The 19,186-nt window shown below is 48.1% G+C and overlaps 2 long non-coding RNA genes across 2 annotated transcripts; one reads left to right on the top strand and one right to left on the bottom strand.

Moving 5' to 3' along the window:
• Nucleotides 1-6,940: 6,940 nt before the first annotated feature.
• Nucleotides 6,941-13,573, top strand: LOC140419682 (uncharacterized). Its single transcript, XR_011945976.1, has 2 exons — nt 6,941-7,255; nt 10,175-13,573. It is a non-coding gene; the product is annotated as an uncharacterized lncRNA (long non-coding RNA).
• A 1,877-nt stretch (nt 13,574-15,450) lies between these two features.
• Nucleotides 15,451-18,916, bottom strand: LOC140422686 (uncharacterized). The gene is made up of 2 exons (XR_011947553.1): nt 18,848-18,916; nt 15,451-17,016 (listed from the first exon to the last, which is right to left on the bottom strand). It is a non-coding gene; the product is annotated as an uncharacterized lncRNA (long non-coding RNA).
• Between the last annotated feature and the right edge of the window lie 270 nt (nt 18,917-19,186).

The raw sequence follows: 19,186 nt of genomic DNA, 5'->3' as shown, positions 1-19,186 counted from the left end.
TTCCGACATTTAGAGAGAGGTTGTTTTCGGTACAACATCCAACTAAGCAATCTATCTCCCTTCTGGTGTCTGACCCGTCATTATTTGAGATACGACCCACCACAGTTGTATCATCCACAAACATATAGATCAAATTGGAGTTAAATCTTGCCACACAGTTGTGGGAGTACAGTAGAGGACTGATCACACATCCTCACGGGGCCCTGGTGTTGAGGACTGTTGTTACCTATCCTGACAGATTGTGGTCTGTTGATGAGGAAGTCAAGGATCCAGCTGCACAGGGAGGGGTCAAGTCCAAGATTGCAGAATTTGGTTGTTAGTCTTGTCGGGATAATGGTATTGAAGGCGGAGCTGTAGTCTATGAACACATCTGATGTAGGTGTCCTTGTTGTCGAGGTGTTCGAGTGTTGATTGTAGGGCCAAGGAGATAGCATCTGCTGTGGACCGGTTGCGGTGAAAGGGGAGCTGCAATGGTTTGGGACTGTCTGGGAGGCTGGCATTGATCCGTCCCATGACTAGCCATTCGAAGCATTTCATGATGACAGATGTCAGGACCATCAGTCGATAGTCGTTGAGGAACGCTACCTTGTTGAGGAACAGACAAGAGAACAGGGTGTTTTAGATCAAGTATTATGTAAGGATAAAGGGTTAATTGATAATCTTGCCATAAAAGAACCTTTAGAGATGTGTGACCAGATGATGATAGACTTACATGATGCTTGAATGTGAGATATTCTTTTTTTTATAAATATTTTATTGAAAATGTTTGGTCAACCAACACAGTACATTGTGCATCCTTTACACAATATTATAACAACACAAATAACAATGACCTATTTTATAAACAAAAAATGAATAAATAATAAATAACAAAAATGAAAACTAACCCTAATTGGCAACTGCCTTATCACAAGTAACACTCTCCAAAAATATAATTTAACAGTCCAATATATAATTATCTGTCGCAACGACCTATACATATTATACAGTATATATTAACAACCCTGAGAGTCCTTCTGGTTCCTCCTCCCCCCCCCCCCCCCCCCCCCGATCCTGGGCTGCTGCTGCTGCCTTCTTTTTCCCATTCCATCTATCTTTCTGCGAGGTATTCGACGAGCGGTTGCCACCGCCTGGTGAACCCTTGAGCCGACCCCCTTAGAACGAACTTAATCCGCTCTAGCTTTATAAACCCCGCCATGTCATTTATCCAGGTCTCCACCCCCGGGGGCTTGGCTTCTTTCCACATTAACAATATCCTGCGCCGGGCTACTAGGGACGCAAAGGCCAAAACATCGGCCTCTCTCGCCTCCTGCACTCCCGGCTCTTGTGCAACCCCAAATATAGCCAACTCCCAGCTTGGTTCGACCCGGACGCCCACTACTTTTGAAAGCACCTTTGTCACCCCCCTCCAAAACCCCTGTAGTGCCGGGCATGACCAAAACATATGGGTATGATTCGCTGGGCTTCTCGAGCACCTCGCACACCTATCCTCCACCCCAAAAAATTTACTGAACCGTGCTCCAGTCATATGCGCCCTGTGTAATACCTTAAACTGAATCAGGCTTAGCCTGGCACACGAGGACGACGAGTTTACCCTGCTTAGGGCATCTGCCCACAGCCCCTCCTCGATCTCCTCCCCCAGCTCATCTTCCCATTTCCCTTTTTGTTCATCTACCATAGTCTCCCCTTCGTCCCTCATTTCCCTATATATATCTGACACCTTACCATCCCCCACCCATGTCTTTGAGATCACTCTGTCCTGCACCTCTTGTGTCGGGAGCTGCAGGAATTCCCTCACCTGTTGCCTCGCAAAAGCCCTCAGTTGCATATACCTGAATGCATTCCCTTGGGGCAACCCATATTTCTCGGTCAGCGCTCCCAGACTCGCAAACTTCCCATCCACAAACAGATCTTTCAGTTGCGTTATTCCTGCTCTTTGCCACATTCCATATCCCCCATCCATTCCCCCCGGGGCAAACCTATGGTTGTTTCTTATCGGGGACCCCCCCAAGGCTCCAGTCTTTCCCCTATGCCGTCTCCACTGTCCCCAAATCTTCAGTGTAGCCACCACCACTGGGCTTGTGGTGTAGTTCCTCGGTGAGAACGGCAATGGGGCTGTCACCATAGCCTGTAGGCTAGTCCCCCTACAGGACGCCCTCTCTAATCTCTTCCACGCCGCTGCCTCCTCCTCTCCCATCCACTTACTCACCATTGAAATATTAACGGCCCAATAATACTCACTTCGGCTCGGTAGTGCCAGCCCCCCCCTATCCCTGCTACGCTGTAAGAATCCCTTCCTCACTCTCGGGGTCTTCCCGGCCCACACAAAACCCATGATGCTCTTTTCTATCCTTTTTAAAAAAGCCTTCGTGATCACCACCGGGAGGCACTGAAACACAAAGAGGAATCTCGGGAGGACCACCATCTTAACCGCCTGCAACCTCCCTGCCAGTGACAGGGATACCATATCCCATCTCTTGAAATCCTCCTCCATTTGTTCCACCAACCGCGTTAAATTTAACCTATGCAATGTGCCCCAATTCTTGGCTATCTGGATCCCCAGGTAACGAAAGTCCCTTGTTACCTTCCTCAACGGTAGGTCCTCTATTTCTCTACTCTGCTCCCCTGGATGCACCACAAACAACTCACTTTTCCCCATGTTCAATTTATACCCTGAAAAATCCCCAAACTCCCCAAGTATCCGCATTATTTCTGGCATCCCCTCCGCCGGGTCTGCCATGTATAGTAGCAAATCGTCCACATACAAAGATACCCAGTGCTCTTCTCCTCTAAGTACTCCCCTCCACTTCTTGGAACCCCTCAACGCTATCGCCAGGGGCTCAATCGCCAGTGCAAACAATAATGGGGACAGAGGGCATCCCTGCCTTGTCCCTCTATGGAGCAGAAAATATGCAGATCCCCGTCCATTCGTGACCACGCTCGCCATCGGGGCCCTATACAACAGCTGCACCCATCTAACATACCCCTCTCCAAAACCAAATCTCCTCAACACCTCCCACAAATAATCCCACTCCACTCTATCAAATGCTTTCTCGGCATCCATCGCCACTACTATCTCCGTTTCCCCCTCTGGTGGGGCCATCATCATTACCCCTAACAGCCTCCGTATATTTGTGTTCAGCTGTCTCCCCTTCACAAACCCAGTTTGGTCCTCGTGGACCACCCCCGGGACAGATTCCTCTATTCTCATTGCCATTACCTTGGCCAGGATCTTGGCATCTACATTTAGGAGGGAAATAGGTCTATAGGACCCGCATTGTAGCGGGTCCTTTTCCTTCTTTAAGCGAAGCGATATCGTTGCTTCAGACATAGTCGGGGGCAGTTGTCCCCTTTCCTTTGCCTCATTAAAAGGTCCTCGTCAATACCGGGGCGAGCAAGTCCACATATTTTCTATAGAATTCGACTGGGAATCCATCCGGTCCCGGGGCCTTTCCCGCCTGCATGCTCCTAATTCCTTTCACCACTTCTTCTATCTCGATCTGTGCTCCCAGTCCCACCCTTTCCTGCTCTTCCACCTTGGGAAATTCCAGCCGATCCAAGAAGCCCATCATTCTCTCCCTCCCATCCGGGGTTTGAGCTTCATATAATTTTTTATAAAATGTCTTGAACACTCCATTCACTCTCTCCGCTCCCCGCTCCATCTCTCCTTCCTCATCCCTCACTCCCCCTATTTCCCTCGCTGCTCCCCTTTTCCTCAATTGGTGTGCCAGCAACCTGCTCGCCTTCTCCCCATATTCGTACTGTACACCCTGTGCCTTCCTCCATTGTGCCTCTGCTGTGCCCATAGTCAGCAAGTCAAATTCTACATGTAGCCTTTGCCTTTCCCTGTACAGTCCCTCCTCCGGTGCTTCCGCATATTGTCTGTCCACCCTCAAAAGTTCTTGCAGCAACCGCTCCCATTCCTTACTCTCCTGCTTCCCTTTATGTGCCCTTATTGATATCAGCTCCCCTCTAACCACCGCCTTCAACGCCTCCCAGACCACTCCCACCTGGACCTCCCCATTATCATTGAGTTCCAAGTACTTTTCAATGCACCCCCTCACCCTTAGACACACCCGCTCATCTGCCATTAGTCCCATGTCCATTCTCCAGGGTGGGCGCCCTCCTGTTTCCTCCCCTATCTCCAAGTCTACCCAGTGTGGAGCGTGATCCGAAATGGCTATAGCCGTATACTCCGTTCCCCTCACCTTCGGGATCAACGCCCTTCCCAGCACAAAAAAGTCTATTCGCGAGTAGACTTTATGGACATAGGAGAAAAACGAGAACTCCTTACTCCTAGGTCTGCTAAATCTCCACGGGTCTACACCTCCCATCTGCTCCATAAAATCTTTAAGTACCTTGGCTGCTGCCGGCCTCCTTCCAGTCCTGGACTTTGACCTATCCAGCCCTGGTTCCAACACCGTATTAAAATCTCCCCCCATTATCAGCTTTCCCATCTCTAGGTCCGGAATGCGTCCTAGCATCCACCTCATAAAATTGGCATCATCCCAGTTCGGGGCATATACGTTTACCAAAACCACCGTCTCCCCCTGTAGTTTGCCACTCACCATCACGTATCTGCCCCCGTTATCCGCCACTATAGTCTTTGCCTCGAACATTACCCGCTTCCCCACTAATATAGCCACCCCCCTGTTTTTCGCATCTAGCCCCGAATGGAACACCTGCCCCACCCATCCTTTGCGTAGCCTAACCTGGTCTATCAGTTTCAGGTGCGTTTCCTGTAACATAACCACATCTGCCTTAAGTTTCTTAAGGTGTGCGAGTACCCGTGCCCTCTTTATCGGCCCGTTCAGCCCTCTCACGTTCCACGTGATCAGCCGGGTTGGGGGGCTTCCTACCCCCCCCCCCCCCTTGTCGATTAGCCATCCCCTTTTTCCAGCTCCTCACCCGGTTCCCACGCAGCTGTATCTCCCCCAGGCGGTGCCCCCCCGCCCATCCCCTCCCATACCTGCTCCCCCTCTCCCCAGCAGCAGCAACCCAGTAATTCCCCCCTCCCACCCCCCCCCCCCCGCTAGATCCCCCGCTAGCGTAATTACTCCCCCCATGTTGCTCCCAGAAGTCAGCAAACTCTGGCCGACCTCGGCTTCCCCCCGTGACCTCGGCTCGCACCGTGCGACGCCCCCTCCTTCCTGCTTCTCTATTCCCGCCATGATTATCATAGCGCGGGAACCAAGCCTGCGCTTCTCCCTTGGCCCCGCCCCCAATGGCCAACGCCCCATCTCTCCACCTCCCCTCTTCCCCCCATCACCACCTGTGGAAGAGAGAAAAGTTACCACATCGCAGGATTAGTACATAAAACTCCTCTTTCCCCCTTTTTTAACCCCCCTCTTCGCCCCCCACATTCGCCCCACCACTTTGTTCAAACGTTCTTTTTAATAACCCGCTCATTCCAGTTTTTCTTCCACAATAAAAGTCCACGCTTCATCCGCTGTCTCAAAGTAGTGGTGCCTCCCTCGATATGTGACCCACAGTCTTGCCGGTTGCAGCATTCCAAATTTTATCTTTTTATGAAGCACCGCCTTGGCCCGATTAAAGCTCGCCCTCCTTCTCGCCACCTCCGCACTCCAGTCTTGATAAACGCGGATCACCGCGTTCTCCCATTTACTGCTCCGAGTTTTCTTTGCCCATCTAAGGACCATTTCTCTATCCTTAAAACGGAGGAATCTCACCACTATGGCTCTGGGAATTTCTCCTGCTCTCGGTCCTCGCGCCATCACTCGGTATGCTCCCTCCACCTCCAACGGACCCGCCGGGGCCTCCGCTCCCATTAACGAGTGCAGCATCGTGCTCACATATGCCCCGACGTCCGCTCCCTCCACACCTTCAGGAAGACCAAGAATCCTCAGGTTGCCTCATGCGTCTCCGTCTTCACCACCAGGCCCTGTATGTCGTCCTCATTCTCGGCTGCCTTTGCCTTCACGACCCGAAGCTCCCGCTCCTGGGTCTTTTGTTCCTCCTTTAGCCCTTCGATCGCCTGTAGTATCGGGGCCAACAGCTCTTTCTTCATTTCCTTTTTGAGCTCTTCCACACAGCATTTCAAGAACTCTTGTTGTTCAGGGCCCCATGTTAAACTGCCACCTTCCGACGCCATCTTGGTTTTTGCTTGCCTTCCTTGCCGCTGTTCTAAAGGATCCACTGCAATCCGGCCACTTTCTCCTCCTTTTTTCATCTGCATCCAGGGGGGATTCCCTTCTGGTTTACCGCACAGTGTTTTTAGCCGTCAAAATTGCCGTTGGGGCTCCTATCAAGAGCCCAAAAGTCCGTTTCACCGGGAGCTGCCGAAACGTGCGAATCAGCTGGTCATCGCCGCACCCGGAAGTCTGAATGTGAGATATTCAATCTGCAGCCAGGGTATTAAATTTGAACAAAGGAAATTATGAACGTATAAAGGACAAATTAGTTGTGGTGGATTGGGGAAATACATTAAAAGAGGTGTGATGGTACACGGGCGATGGATAGACTTTACATAATTATTACATTGTTTACATTCCTTCAATACACAAGAACCCAAAAAGGTCAGTCACCTGTGGCTACCAGAGGAAGTTTGGGGTTTAGTCACCAACTTGCCCCCAGAATGAGACGAGAAATGGAAAGGGTGAAACACTGACTTCCTCCCAGATAGAAGTCTTACAACACCAGGTTAAAGTATCTGCATCTTTCAATTTGTCTGTATATATGTCTCTGGAACATACCTCTTCATTCACCTGAGGAAGGAGCAGTGTTCCGAAAGCTAGTGTTCGAAACAAACATGTTGGACTTTAACCTGGTGTTGTAAGACTCTGTGCTCACCCCAGTCCAACGCCGGCATCTCCACATCATTCCTCCCAGATGTTGAAGGGAGACAATTTCATTGTTCAACCTCCGTATTGTGACGTCACAATGGACTCCTGCCTGACTCAGCCAATAGGAACTACTCTGCTCCGTGGTGACGTCTCCGGGTTCCAATGCGCATGCCTGGTCTCGCCTCCACGGTTTCCACGCAAACGGCTGCCGGCTCCGGCCAGAGCGAGAAGCCGCTCCGGTGATCGCCACCTCCCTAATGACCTGCGACTGCGCATATCCAAGGGAGAGGGTAAACTGCGTATGAGCGGGTTGTCCCGTGAGCTGCATGCTGAGATATTGACCAATAGGAAGTGTTGGTGGACCGGAAGGACTCTGGTCCTCATGTCAATCAGCGCGGGCTTTGTGAAAATTGAGCTGCACAGACTGATACTTCCTCCTGTGAGCAACAACTGTGAGTAAAACACTTTTCCTCTCATTTTCTATTTGTTTTCTCATTCTGGGCTTCAATTGTTGACTTGCAGCAATTTGAAAATTAAAAAAAATGAAAATCGCTTATTGTCACAAGTAGGCTTCAAATGAAGTTACTGTGAAAAGCCCCTAGTCGCCACATTCCGGCACCTGTTCGGGGAGGCTGTTACGACTGTTGAAGGGAAAGGAATGACTGCACTGACTCTCAAAAAGAGCACACTACCTAGGCCCATGCCTGCTCACCTGTAACCCCACCTAACCTTTTGGACATTGTAAGGATCCTCTTCTAAATCCCTGTCTGCCCCTTGTTTTCCCTTTTAATTTCTGTTGTTTTTCTATTTAACATGGCATGGTGGCACAGTGGTTAGCACTGCTGCCTCACAACACCAGGGACTCAGGTTCAATTCCGGCCTCTTTGTGGAGTCCACAGATATGCAGGTTAGGTAATAATCTTTACTGTCACAAGTAAGCTTACATTAACACTGCAATGAAGTGACTGTGAAAATCCCCTAGTCGCCACACTCCGGTGCCTGTTCGGGTACGCTGAGGGAGAATTCAGAATGTCCAAATTACCTAACAGCACGTCTTTCGGGACTTGTGGTAGGAAACCGGAGCACCTGGAGGAAACCCACGCAGACATGGGGAGAATGTGCAGACTCTGCACAGACAGTGACCCAAACCGGGAAATGAACCTGGAACCCTGGAGCTGTGAAGGAAGAGAGCTAACCACTCTGCCACCATAGATTGGCCACGCAAAATTGCCCCTTAATGTCCAGGGATGTGCAGATTAGATTCTCGGTTATGGGAATAAGGTGAGTGGAAGAGGGAATGTAAATGGGTAGAGTGCTCATTCAAAGGGTTGGTGTGGACTCGATGGGCTGAATGGCCTCCTTCTGCACTGTCGGGATTCTATGATGATTTTATGATTCTATTTCATTATTTGTATATGGACAAAAATATGCCAGTATCTTTAAGATTAAGGGCTATGGAGAGAGAGCGGGTAAATGGAGTTGAAATCAGCCATGATTGAATAGTGGAGTGGACTCGATGGGCCGAATGGCCTTACTTCCGCTCCTATGTCTTATGGTCTTATGGATTTCACCTTTAATTTTAAAACAGGGATCTCCAGCAGGATATGCTATTTGGTCTGACATCAATGATGGCACTTCTTGATGGACTTGGCTGTCGGCCAATCGACTGGTTCAGATTGCCGGGCCTTATCAATAGGTTGTGCTGATTGGTCAGGTTTTTCTCATGATGTGGTGATGCCGGCGTTGGACTGGGGTGAGCACAGTAAGAAGTCTTACAACACCAGGTTAAAGTCCAACAGGTTTGTTTTGATATCACTAGCTTTCGGAGCGCTGCTCCATTCTCAGGTGAATGAAGAGGTTTTTCTCAGGAATAGTCCATCCTCTGTGAGACTATGTTTCCTGTTTTTAGTTTTGTTTTGAACTCCGAGCTGAAGGAGGCTCTTTGAGTTTCTCTCTCCTTGAAAGGGTAAAACTCTCTCAAACCTGCAGCTCACTCCAGGTAAATGGATGCAGCCAACTTTCCGCTTCTAACTAGTGTTCAATGCCTGAAGACGGAGCTGGAGGAACTCTTTGGATTTCTCTCCCTGAAAGGTTACCAGATCTCTCTAAGATCTCGTGGAAGGTGCTTCTCTGATACTCCATTTTCCTCAGTAAAGCTAGGGGACATTCTGGTGAGTCTGGAAAGCAGTGAAGTTTAAATCACAAGTTGAAGCAGGGGAGAAAGTGAGACCAAAAACTTAAAAACACAGGACTGAGGCTGTTCGTTTAGAGTGAAGGCCCAGGTTAACACAAGTTAAAGTGATTTCCCCACAGGGAATCCTACAGCTGGGAGTTCTGGCTGAATGCTACTGCCAAAAGATCCTCATTGGTGATCCAACCGTTGGTTACAATCACCCCTCGGCTTGGGAGGACAGCCTGCTGCTGCAACAATTTCAGCATCTGAAGCAAGGACACTCATCTTCCATTTCATATTAATCCTCTTATTATTTTTACCCCTTCTCCTCCCTTTGAGTGTCTTGTGTGCGTTTAGGTGGAGGGTCAGATGGTAAAAGGGGGGACTGGTAGATTATCTGGTCATTATTCTATTATAATTATTGCTTGTCTTATTTCTATCTTTGTTATAAATAAACAGTTGTTGTGTTTCACTTACAAATCTGATGTCTGTAAGTTATTGGGGCAGTTAAGTGCCAAAGATGTCGGATACTTTATACGAATTGTTGATTCATTCACTCGTGTTGCGACTCCAGATCTGTGGGCCTGGAATTGACCGCACATTAGCCCAGGGTGATGCAACAACACCAAGAGGCAATTTAACATGGCGAATCCACCTAACCTGCACATCTTTGGACTATGGGAGGAAACCCACACAGACAGGGGAGAACGTACAAACTCCACACAGCAAGTCACCGAAGATTGGAATCAAACCTGGGTCCCTGCCGCTGTGAAGCAGCAGTGCTAACACTGTGCCACAGTGCTGCCCTCAAGGAGGCCATTTGGCCTATCGATCTCCTTGAGGGCAGCATAGTGGTGTACTGCTGCCTCACAGCAGCCGGAACCCGGGTTCAATTCCATCCTTGGGCCAGGGACATACATCTGTCTGGCAGCCTGCATGAAGATTTTGAGGTCTCTGTGTTCAGGATAAGAAGCAGTGAGCATAGATTTGTCAATCAGCCTGAACCAAAACCTTCAGTAGAGTTTGGAGGTTGCCTATCAGGTACAGAAGGGTGAGAATGGAGGGAGAATGTGTTGGATGAAGATTTATAGCTTTTCAGTAAATGAGAGAGGAAAGAATGTTCCATAAAACTAGAATTGTCTGTTCTGAATTTCTATCTTGTACCGGCAGTAATGTCTTTTGCAAACTCCTTTCACAGGATAATGGAAGGAGAGGATTTACGGAGGGAAATCTCAAACCAAACGCAAGTCGAGCTCTGACTGAGTCACTCAGTTCATCATGACCTGAATATCATCGGTCTTTGAATCTAGAAGGAAATATGTTTGCCTGTTCAACCTGATTCAAAAGATTTTAAAAATCAGTGTGACTGTCAAAGCACCGGGATTCACAGACACCCAATTTAGCGTGTTCCATTGTACAAACTGTGGAAAGAGCTTTAAACACTGACATAGTCTGAAAAGACATTGCACCATTCACAGCGGCGAGGGATCGTACACGTGTTTTCTGTGTGTGTGGGCGAGGCTTCAAATCATCATTGAACCTGGGGAGAGGCAGAGACACCTGGATCATGGCAAAACCGTGGGAATGTGAGAGGGGATTTATTTTCCCATCCCAGCTGGAAATCTATTGGCACCGCTATACCGGGGAGAAGCCATTCATCTGCTCTTATTGTGGGCAGGCATTCATCGTTCGTCCACCCTGCTGTCACATCAGCGACTTCACACTGGGGAGAGACCATTCATCTGCTCTGACTGTGGGAAGGGATTCACTCAGTCATCCACCCTCAAGAAACACCAGCAAATTCACAAATGACAGGTTGATTTATGGGGTACAAGAAATTACCATTGCAAATTCAATCAAGTTTCACAAGCCTTAACCATCCAGCCAGAATGGACACTTCAAATGGTTACTTCATAGGATTCATTAACTGTTCACAGGTGGGAAAGTAACAAGTTAAAAAGATTTTTTAAAACTTTCAATGAAACATACATCACCATCAAGATGGAAGAGGAAACATACTTTTATTAAGTCTTTTTATTAATGTTTTTCGGAAGGTACAGTTGCTGAGCTGACGGGTTGACTCCAGCAGGTCACATTCTGGTTTCTGCAAGTTTCTGAAGAGTTTCAAAGTGAACAAAGGCGAACACCCCAGATGTCCTGGAATGTAACACATCTTGCATCACATGAACATTCCAGCTAAGCCACACAGTGGCCCAGCAGACGGTCTGTCTGCCCCAACCAGTTACCAACAAAGGCGTCTGGTTGCAAATCTTAATCTTCAATAATAGTGCCAATGGCCTCAACATTAACTGTTCTGAAACAAAGGTTTCAACATGAAACATATTGTCTCGAACAATAAAAGGAACCCTGATTACAACTGAACACCTCAAGCTTCCAGACCTGGGAAAATGCATCCCTTGTTCAATGTCTCGGGGGAATGGTGGAAGGCCTTCCCCAAGCTGCTAGCCCCTGTAATATTGTCCTGTGGAACTGAACTCGGGCAGTCTCTGCTGGATCGCCGGGAAACAGTAGCTCCAGGCACGCAGCCTGCGCTGTCCACCATCTTACCTTCAACACCGAGTGGGGGCAGTAAGAACTCTGACCCTCATCGAACTGCAAAACGGGGAAGGGGGTAGACACGTGAGCACATGAAGCGGCTGCATTTTCTCAAGCCAAGGCGATACTCATCTTTTAATCCTTGTTTTTGTTCTGGATGGACATCACATAAATACCTGCTTTTGGAGCACGTGTCTTGTACTATGTCCCTGGAAGCTCCTGGCTGGACTTTAGTGATGAGGATCCGAGTTGAGGTGGCTGGGGTGGGCCCAGCTTGCAGTGGTGGTTTTGCTGGTGAGCAGACCTACACCTCGGCTGTGCTGTTGACATTGTGATGCTGGCTGCCATTAGGAAGGATGTTGTGGCCGATGGTCTCTGCTCCGTGGCGCAGCTTGTTGGTGCTCACTTTGATGAACTGCGAAATCAAGAGAATAGTGGAAGTGGAGATGAGAATCCTTTTGCTCGATGGGGCAAACTCCCCGGTGAGGGCTCGTCTTCAGTGCTTGTAAATCTTGTTGCATGGGGTGTTGATTATCCTCACCGACTCGGGGAGTTGGGGCTGGATAGGGAATGCTCGCACGCCAGGTCCCTTGAGGGTAGTGGGGATTGAGAATTGGCTGCCTTCGCAATCTTGACTTGAAGTCTGGGCGTTTTAAGTTTGATGGTAAAGTATACTTGCCTTTATTCGCCGAGGCGCATCGTTTCAGAGCAGGCAGGTTATGTTGGAACTGAATAAAATGTTTGTTCGTCCACAGTTAGAGTATTGTGTGCAATTATGGAATCCACATTAGAGGAGGGATATCATACCACTGGAAAGGGTGCAGATTTACCAGGATGTCACCTGAGCTGGAGAGTTGCCGTTATGAAGAGAGGCGGGGTGGCACAGTGGTTAACACTGATGCCTACGGCGCTGAGGACCCGGGTTCGAGTCCCGGCCCTGGGTCACTGTCCGTGTGGAATTTGCACATTCTCCCCATGTTTAAGTGGGTTTCACCCCCACAACCCAAAGATGTGCAAGTTAGGTGGATTGGCCACGCTAAATTGCTTCTTAATTGGAAAAACAATTGGGTACTCTAAATTAAAAAAACAAGTTATAAACCGAGGCGGGACAGATGAGGATTGTTTTCTTTGGAGCAGAGGGGACATGATTGGGATGTATACAATTATGAGCAACATGGATGGATGGACACATGCACGCACTTACTTTACATCTATGTCCCTTGGCTGTTGTATCTATGTAAGGGCCAGGAGGTTTAGAGGGGATGTGAGGAAAACGAGAGGGTGGTGGTGGGAGTATGGAACTCATTGCCTGGAAGGCTGGTGGAGACAGAGACCCTCATAACATTTAAGAAGTATTTAGATGTGCATTTGATATACAAGGCTACGGGCCAAGTGCTGGATATCATTACTTGAAAAGTAGAACTGAGTTTATAGCAGACATTTTATAAACTGCAGTGTCCTGCTTTTTATTTTCTTTTTCCTTTATGTATAAAGTTTGTTTTTGCTTAAAAACGTGAAATCCTGTGATGTAATTCTTTCACTGGGAATTTTAAATTCTTTGGAGAAGTTACTGATCTTTACAGAGATTTTAACAATTGTTTAGAGACACAAGTTTTCACTTCTCACTTGACCCTCTGGCACCTTTCTGTCTCTATTACACATGTCAATGGCAGCCCGGTGATGGAGCTGAGGGCTGAATTTAGCTGAGAATAATGGGGCCTGTTCCCCAGTGGGAAACTGCCATGGGTATCGCACTAATAGAGAGACAGGAAGGTCCTGGAGGACTGACTGGGAAATGGGTCTTCAAATGGGGCATTGGAGGGGGGGTGACCATGTCTGATGGTGACACGACCCCCAGGGTTCATTACCCCTGTGTCCAAAGCGAGGAATCATGGGAATAGGGTACAGAGGAGCCGAAGGGAAACCATTGGGGCCCAGAACATTGTGAACATCCTGTTACTCTGGTTGGCTTTGATCTCCCAGTAATTTTCTGTTTTTAATCATGTTCAGTTTCATTAATAAACTTTTTTCAGTAAAAATATTACATCTCTCATGCCTTTTCATGATCAGATTGATGCTCTTTAGGGAAAGTGGGCGAGAGGAGTTGGCAGGTTCTTTAACAGAAAGTGCGGCCCTCCAAGGTAATTGACAAAGGAGCCGGGGGGGGGGGGGGGGGGGGGGGGGGAGATTTTATTTTACTTTTTGACGCAGTGAGTTATTCTGATCTGTCTGGAAGCCGATTCAATGTATCTTTCCAAAGGGTAAATACTTAAAAGGGAGGAATTTGCAGAGCTGTGGGGGAAGAGCAGAGCAATTGGCTGAATTAGAGTCCTTTCAAAGAGATAGCAGGGAATGATGGGAAATCCAAGCATTACTCTACATATTGAAGACACATTTATTTCTTAATAAATTTAGAGTACTCAATTCGTTTTTTCCAATTTAAGGGGCAATTTAGCGTGGCCAATTCACCTAACCTCCACATATGTTTGGGTTGTGGGGGTGTAATAACCTGTACAGGACTCATCCAACTGGGGATGATTGTTTCCCCGTGCTCCTTAAACTGAATTAACCCAGCACTAGTAGAGCCAGCTAAAAAGGAGAGAGGAGCTGATGAATTGTAACCCGGCCCTGTGGGAATAATGCTGTTGCTGAATAAAAAGACTTTTAAGAAACTCGTTGGACTCCTCTCGCTTTATCAAAGGGGTTGAGACCCACACAGACACAGGGAGCACACATTTATCTGTGATCACAGAATCTCACTGCACAGAAGGCCATTCCGATCGTCGAGCCTGTGCTGGCTCTTTGAAAGAGCTACTCAATTAGTCCCACTATCTTGCCCTTTCCCATGAACCCTGCAAACTAGTCCCCTTCCAGTATTTATCCAACTCCCTTTGTTGAATCTGTTTCCACCAGCCTTTCAGGAAGTGCATTCCGGTCAACACCTCATTCATCTTCCCCTCTGACCTTTATGTCAATCACCTTAAATCTGTGACCTTTGGTTTAAATTTTAAAATTAAATTCCAATTTAAGGGGCAATTTAGCGTGGCCAATCCACCAACCCTGCACATCTTTGGGTTGTGTGGGTGAGACCCACGCAGACACAGGGAGAATGTGCAAACTCAACAGTGACCTAGGGCCAGGATTGAACCCGGGTCCTCGGCACCGTGAGGCAGCAGTGCTACCCACTGCACCACCATGCCTCCTGGTGTGTGTCCTCTGGTTAACAACCCTTTGGTCTGTGGAAACAGTTTCTCTTTATTTATTCAATGTGAACCATTTACGATCTTGAATATCTCTGTCAATTCTCCTCTTCATCTTCGTTACTCCAAGGAGAAGAAAGTCGGCCTCTCCAGTGTGTTCACATCACTGAAGTTCCTCATTCCTGTCACCGTACTGAATCCCTGCAGCCTTTCCAAGGCCATAGTCATCGAGGTCTACAGCACAGTAAAGACCCTTCAACACATTGTGTCTGCACCGGTCGAAAATAACCACTGAACTGTTGTAATTTCATTTCCCAGCACTTGGCCCATAGCCTTGTCGGCCCTGGCATCACAAGTGCACATCTAAATTCTTCAATGTTATGAGGGTCTCTGCTTTCACCACCCTTTCAGGCAGCGAGTTGCAGACTCCTATCACCCTCTGGGTAAAAAAGGTATTTTCCTCACTTCCCCTCTAAACCTCCTGCCCCTTACCTTAAATATCTGCCTCCTGGTTATTGGCCCCTTCACCAAGGCGGAAGATTTCTTCCTGTCTACTCTGTCTATGCCCCTCATGATTTTCACATCTCAATCATGCCCCCCCTCAGTCTCCTCTGCTCCAAGGAAAACAATCCACATCTATCCAATCTCTCTTCATAACAAACATGTGACCATGTTATAATCTTGACAGCCTTACAGTGAAGGAAGAAACGAGCCAATCTTTACTTGGTAAAGATTTATTCACAGAGTGTAACATTACAGGTCTGTAAATCCTAACTCAGTTTTCAGTAAATGTCTCTTTAATGCAGTCATGTAAACATCCAATCAGTATCCACTGCGTGTATATTAACCCCAAATGATGCAATTAACATCCACGGTTAGAACATCTACCGAAAATGTCTCTAATGGGTGTGACTGTCACGGTGTCCCAGCAGGTTGGATGACTCAGTGAATCAGTTCCCTCGCTCAGAGCAGATGAACTGCCTGTCCCCTCCGTGTGAACTCGCTGGTGCTTCCGCAGACTGGATGATTCAGTGAATCCCCACACACACAGCAGGTGAACGGCTTCTCTCCAGTGTGTACGCGTCGGTGTGTCCGCAGACTGGATGACTCAGTGAATCCTTTCCCACACACGCAGCAGGTGAACGGCCTCTTTCCGGTGTGAATTCTCTGGTGCTTCCACAGGCTGGATAAATCTGTGCATCCCTTCCCACACAGGGTAGGTAAACGGCCTCTCTCCTGAGTGAATTTGCTGGTGTGTCAGTAGACTTGTGGACATCGTAAATCCCTTCCTACACACAGATCGGGGAATGGCCTCTCTCCAGTGTGAACTGCCTGGTGTTGCAATAGGGTTGATAACTGAGTGAATCCCTTCCCATAAACAGTGCAAGTGAACGGCCTCTCTCCGGTATGAGCCCGATGATGTATCATTAGATGGGATGACCGAGTGAACCCCTTCCCATAGTCAGAGCAGGTGAATGGCCTCTGCCCGGTGTGAATTCTCTGCTGCTTCTGCAGGGCAGAGGAATCCCTGAATCCCTTCCCATACTCCGAGCAGCTGAACAGCTTCTCTCGGGCGTGTATTTGCTGGTGTCTCCGCAGGTTAGATGAAAGAGTGAATCCTTTCCCACACATGGAGCAAGTGAATGACCTCTCCCCAGTGTGAACTCGCTTATGTCTCCGGAGGCTGGATGAATTCCCAAATCCCTTCCCACATTCAGAGCAGGTGAATGGCCTCTCCCCAGTGTGAATGCGACTGTGTGTCAGAAGACGGGATGAATCAATGAATCCCTTCCCACATTCAGAGCAGGTGAACGGCCTCTCCCCAGTGTGAACTCGCTGCTGTGTCAGCGGGTTGGATAACTGAGAGAATCCCTTCCCACATTCAGGACAGGTGAACGGCTTCTCCCCAGTGTGACTGCGCCGATGAATCTCCAGCTCCCAAGGGGCTTTAAATCCCTTTCCACAGTCTACACACTTCCATGGTTTCTCTCTGGCCTTCTGTTCCTCCAGGTTTGACAATCAGTTAAAGCCTCGTCTTCACACACAACATGTGTACAGTCCCTCCTGGTGTGATATTTTTTCAGGCTGCGTAACCTGCACACTCACACTCGGGCATGTACTTCTCAGCGCTTTTCCAGTCACGCGAATGTTTAATCCTTTTTCCTTACCAACAGATTCTAGGTTCAGAGGCCGACGATATTCATGCTGTGATTAATCAAGTGACTGTTAGATCTGAACGTGATGTTTGTTTTGATCTGTCTGCATATCCTCCCCTTCTAATAACCTGTAAAATAAGTTTACAATAGTCAACATCGTCCATATTGAAAAAATTCACAACAGAAAATGCTAGATTCAATGAAACATTTTTATTCACTTATTCCCAAAAAGTTGTAAATCTCCGTGCCACACTCTCCCACTATTCTCACTCTGCTGTTCCTGATATGCATCCTCCCAATTTTCCTGAATTTCTGATTCATGCTGATCAACAGATCCATGCTTACTATCCAGGACACTGAAAATCTTCAGGCAGGTTGTTCACCTATATTCTATATATACATTATACATATGTATCCCATATATGTATATATAACTGGTCTAACAGTGTGTAAAATTCAATATTACTTAATTAGAGATAACTGGAGAATGTGAGGACAAGCTTTATTTGGATAGCAAGTGGTCATAAACTGGATCTCACTCCGTATGTGGATGGTGGAAGCTGAGACAATTCATGATTTCAAAATAATACTGGATAGTCATTTCAATGAAATAAACTTGCAGGGCAGCGATACAGACGGAGAATGGGACTGATTGGATTGCTCTACAGAGAGTTGGCTTGGATTTGAGTTGCGGAATACACTCCTTCTATGCGGCAATGTCTCTCTGACTGGAAATATATAACATAACTATCTGGATTCGAAACATTAGCTCTTTTCTCTCCTTTCAGATGCTGCCAGACTTGCTGAGATTTTTCAGCATTTTCCCTTTTGGTTTCAGATTCCAGCACCCGCGGTAATTAGCTTTTATTTAACCTAACTACAGTATTGCATTATAAGAACAGAAATAATACATGTACTTTACAGCAGGACCAAAATTAATATACCTAAGATGTACCATTAAAACTTGAGAAATATCTCTGTTGTTACAATCCCAATCTAGACTCAGGTACAGATTAAATTATTTACCTCCTACAGGAGGTTGACTGAAGTCTCTTCAGCCAGATGTCTCCCCACAGCCCATTCCCACAGGCAGTCCCAGGAGTCACAGCCTCTGGGGGCAGCACGGTGGCGCAGTGGGTTCGCCCTGCTGCGTCACGACGCCGAGTTCCTAGGTTCGATCCCGGCCCTGGGTCACTGTCCCTATGGAGTTTGCACATTTTCCCCGTGTTTGCGTAGGTTTCGCCCCCACAACCCAAAGAAATGCAGACTAGGTAGATTGGCCTCACTAAATTGCCCCTTAATTAGAAAAAATGAATTGGGTACTCTAAATTTATATTTTAAAAAACGAGTCACAGCCTGTGGATCTCTCACTGCTGGATTTCCCACCCCTGGATCTCTCACTGCTGGATTTCCCACCTCTGGATCTCTCACTGCTCGATTCCCCACCTCTGGATCTCTCACTGCTGGATACCCTGCCTCCAGATGTCCCACTGCTGGATTTCCCACCTCTGGATCTCTCACTGCTGGATTCCCCGCCTCTGGATCTCCCACTACTGGATTCCTCACCTCTGGATCTCTCACTGCTGGATTTCCCATCTCTCACTGCTGGATTCCCTACCTCTGGATCGCTCACTGTTGGATTCCCCACCTCTGGATCTCTCACTGCTGGATTCCCCACCTCTGGATCTCTCACTGCTGGATTCCCCACCTCTGTATCTCTCACTGCTGGATTCCCCACCTCTGTATCTCTCACTGCTGGTTCCCCACCTCTGGATCTCCCTGCTGGATTCCCCCAATCAGCCTTTTTGTTCTTTTTCCAGCTGCTCAGACTTCCTTCCTCCCCATCTCCCACTCAGAGCTTCACTGTTCACTTACTAAACTCCCCTTTTCTCTTTGAAAACCTCTCAAACCCTGTCTGTATCGCTTCTCCCGCTTTTCAACGCAAACTGTTTCACTCACAGATGTTGGACACAGGTCTGTGCTGTTTAGCTCTGTGACCATGACTCTGAGACTCTGTGTGAAGCAACATCTTCAATCACACAAAGCTCACCCTCGGATTGGTTGGAGGACCAGAGTCCTTCCAGTCCTCCAGGGCGTCCGATTGGCTGGAGCTGTCAGCCGGTTGCCTGGGAACTTTGTCTCGAGGAGGGTCAGTGGGAGGGGGAAACAATGGTGGGGGCGCGCGCGCGTCCTGCTGTAAAGTACACCGTGTCCGCCCGCCGGCCCTGCGCATTGGAACCCGAGGACGTCACCGCGGAACAGATTCAAGCTGGGCTCCATTGTGACGTCACAATGCCT

This window comes from Scyliorhinus torazame, chromosome 5 (genome assembly GCF_047496885.1).
Source record: "Scyliorhinus torazame isolate Kashiwa2021f chromosome 5, sScyTor2.1, whole genome shotgun sequence".
NCBI lineage: Eukaryota > Metazoa > Chordata > Chondrichthyes > Carcharhiniformes > Scyliorhinidae > Scyliorhinus > Scyliorhinus torazame.
This window is presented reverse-complemented; position numbering and strand designations above follow the sequence as displayed.